We start from the raw sequence: 3692 nt of genomic DNA on the forward strand, positions 1-3692 counted from the left end.
GACCCTGGAGAGCTGTGAAGAGGGGCTGTGGCTCAGTGGTAGAGCCTCTGCTTGGCATGCAGAAGGTCCCAGGTTCAATCCCCGGCATCTCCAGGTAAAAGGATCAGGTTGGAGGTGATGGAAGAGACCTCTGTGCCTGAGACCTTGGCTAAGTGGAAGAGCCTCTGCTTGGCATGCAGAAGGTCCCAGGTTCAATCCCCGGCATCTCCAGGTAAAAGGATCAGGCAGTAGGTGATGCGAAAGACCTCAGCCTGAGACCCTGGAGAGCTGTAAAGAGGGGCTGTGGCTCAGTGGAAGAGCCTCTGCTTGGAATGCAGAAGGTCCCAGGTTCAATCCCCGGCATCTCCAGTTAAAAAGGACCAGGCAGGAGGTGATGTGAAAGACCTCAGCCTGAGACCTTGGAGAGGCGTGAAGAGGGGCCGTGGCTCAGTGGCAGAGCCTCCGCTTGGCATGCAGGAGGTCCCAGGTTCAATCCCTGGCATCTCCAGGTAAAAGGATCAGGTTGGAGGTGATGGGAGAGACCTCTGTGCCTGAGACCCTGGCTGAGTGGAAGAGCCTCTGCTTGGCATGCAGAAGGACCCAGGTTCAATCCCCGGCATCTCCAGGTAAAAGGATCAGGCAGTAGGTGATGTGAAAGACCTCAGCCTGAGGTTCTGAAGAGCTGCTCCCAGTCTGAGTAGACAATACTGGCCTTGATGGTTTGATTGAGTATAAGGCAAATTCATGTGTCCATGTGCGTCCATGACAACCAGAGTTTGGACTCTGGAGGCCATATGGATTATTAATCAGCGTGTCAGTTTTCAGCAATGTTTACGTTGCCTGTCTTTGGCTATGCCGATGGGCCTCCCTTGGTCTCTCGCTCTGAATGTTGACCTAGTTGGGCTCTTTAACTACAAAAAGTTCGCTCACCCTTGGCCTTAATCGATGTTGTAAATGTCTCACTGAGTTCCCTACCTGTGTCTGGGCGAGGGTTGCCAACCTCCAGGTGATGACTGGAGAAGTTCTGGGATTACAACCAACACTCCCTGTAAGATGTGAAGTCTTGTGAGCAGAAATTATACTTTACGAGCCGCTGGCATTCAAGTGGTGAGCGAGCGATTTGGCTGCTGTACAAATGAGTTGGCTCTGGAGCCCTCCTTCCCGAGCCAAGACAAAAACGTGAGAGCTGGAGGCTAAAAAACTATGAGCTGGCTCACACTCACTCAGCTTAGAGGGAGCGCTGGTTACAACTGATCTCCAGGTGACGGAGATCCGTTCACCTGGGGAAAATGGCCACTCTGGAAGGTGCGCACTATGGGATGATACCCCACTGAAGTGCCTCCACCCTCTTCAGGCTTCACCTGCCAAATCTTCAGGTATTCCTCAACCTGGAGCTAGCAGCCCTGTGCCCACCTGTGTCTGGACCAGTGTCCCCTCTAAGCTGAGCTAGTGTGAGCCAGCTCACAGTTTTCGAAGAAGAAGAAGAAGAAGAAGAAGAAGAAGAAGAAGAAGAAGAGAGATTGGATTTATACCCCGCCCTTCACTTGAAGTCTCAGAGCGGCTTACAAACTCCTTCCCCTTCCCCTCCCCACAACAGACACCCTGTGAGGTAGGCGAGGGCTGAGAGAGCTCTGACACAAACTGCTCTTATTCAAGGACAGCTGTGCCAGAGCTTGTGACTGACCCAAGGTCACATCAGCAGCTGCAAGTGGAGGAGTGGGGAATCAAACCCGGCTCTCCCAGATTAGAGTCCGCACACTTCACCACTACACCAAACTGGCTCTCCTTAGCCTCCGGCTCACACCTTTTTTGTCTTAGCTCAGGCAGGATGGGCTCCAGAGCAAACTAGCTTATGCAGCAGCCCAATCGCTCGCTCACAACTTTAACGCCAGGAGCTCACAGAGGAGAATCTTTGCACACAGGACTCCGTAGCTTAGAGGGAGCATTGGTCTCTGGGCTGCACAGCAGAATGGAACGCAGCTCCATATTAAAGAATCCCTTCCTGTAGAAAACTAGCGTTTCAGGAACAATGGTAGACTTGAACCCATTTCCCAGACGCACTAGCTTTCTGTGTGGAAGGGATTTGGGAAGGGAGAAATGGTTACCTGTGCCCCCACTTAGGTGGTACAGCCCAGCTAGGGTTGCTGGTCATGGGTTTGGCAATACCCAAAGATTTGAGGGTGGAGTTTAGGAAATGTAGCATATAGGTTGGTAGGGTATAAAGCAATACAGTGCACCCCCCCCCTCGGGGTCATTTCGTAGAAAAAGAGGTTCAGGAGCTCATTAGCATAACTCATTAGGGTAACATATTTGTATATGCCACACCCCCTGACATCACCGGAAGTGTGTCAGAAGGCAACACCCACTGCAACTTACCTGGCTACTTCTTGGCCTGGGGCTGCTGGGAGCAGGAGGCGGGGCTTGTTGCATGTGCCCGCCCCCTGGGCTCTTTACTGCCGGAGCTCCGCTCCTGTGCGCTCCTGCAGGAAATGACTCCTCCCCCCCAAGCAAGCATTTTCTCCAGGAGAAGTGGGGGAAAATGTTTTATACAAACAAACACATTTTTCTCCCTCTCTCAAAATACTAGCACTCAAGGGCACCCAGTGAAGCTGATGGGTAGTGGGTTCAGGGTGGACAAAAGGAAATACCACTTTACACAGAGGGTGATTAAAATATGGAATTTGCTGCCAGAGGATGTCATGGAGGCCACAGGAATAAACAGCTTTAAAAGGGGATTGGATCGATTCATGGAGGGTAAATATCAGTGGCTACTAGCCATGGTGACTGAGGGGAAACTCCACATTCAGAGGCAGTCAACCTCTGAATCCCAGAGCCTGGAGGCAACATCAGGGGAAGGTCTCAGCCTCTCTGCCCTGTTGTTGGCCCTCCAGAGGAACTGGTTGGCCCCTGTGAGAGACAGGAGGCTGGACTAGATGGACCTTCACTGGTCAGATCCATCAAGGCGCTTCTGAGGTTCTTATCAGGGGAAGGCCTCGGCCTCTTTGCCCTGTTGTTGGCCCTCCAGAGGAACTGGTTGGGCACTTTGTGAAGCGGGAGGCTGGACTGGATGGACCCTCACTGGTCTGATCCAGCAGGGCTCTTCTGAGGTTCTTCTCAGGAGAATGCCTCGGCCTCTCTGCCCTGTTGTTGTCCCTCCAGAGGAACTGGCTAGTCACTGTGTGAGACAGGAGGCTGGACTAGATGGACCTTCACTGGTCAGATCCAGCAGGGCTCTTCTGAGGTTCTTACCAGGGGAAGGCCTCGGCCTCTCTGCCCTGTTGTTGGCCCTCCAGAGGAACTGGTTGGGCACTTTGTGAGGCGGGAGGCTGGACTGGATGGACCCTCTCTGGTCTGATCCAGCAGGGCTCTTCTGATGTTCTTCTCAGGAGAAGGTCTCGGCCTCTCTGCCCTGTTGCTGGACCTCCAGAGGAACTGGTTGAGGCCTCTGTGTGAGACGGGATGCTGGGCTAGATGGACCACTGGGTCTGATCCAGCAGGGCTCTTCTGATGTTCTTATGAGGGGAAGGCCTCGGCCTCTCTGCCCTGTTGCTGGACCTCCAGTGGAACTGGTTGGCCACTGTGTGAGATGGATGCTGAGCTAGATGGACCCTCACTGGTCTGATCCAGCAGGGCTCTTCTGAGGTTATTTAATAATAAATAAATGAGCAATCGATGTAGTCTGGAGATCAACTGTAATCACGGGAGATCTCCAG

At 53.0% G+C, this 3692-nt stretch overlaps 1 non-coding gene across 1 annotated transcript; it reads left to right on the forward strand.

Moving 5' to 3' along the window:
• The first annotated feature begins 276 nt into the window (after positions 1 to 276).
• Positions 277 to 348, forward strand: TRNAS-GGA. The gene has a single exon. It is a non-coding gene; the product is annotated as a tRNA-Ser (tRNA).
• Positions 349 to 3692: the final 3344 nt, after the last annotated feature.

This window comes from Gekko japonicus, unplaced genomic scaffold (assembly GCF_001447785.1).
Source record: "Gekko japonicus isolate JY-2015 unplaced genomic scaffold, Gekko_japonicus_V1.1 scaffold598, whole genome shotgun sequence".
NCBI classification, from domain to species: Eukaryota; Metazoa; Chordata; class Lepidosauria; order Squamata; family Gekkonidae; genus Gekko; species Gekko japonicus.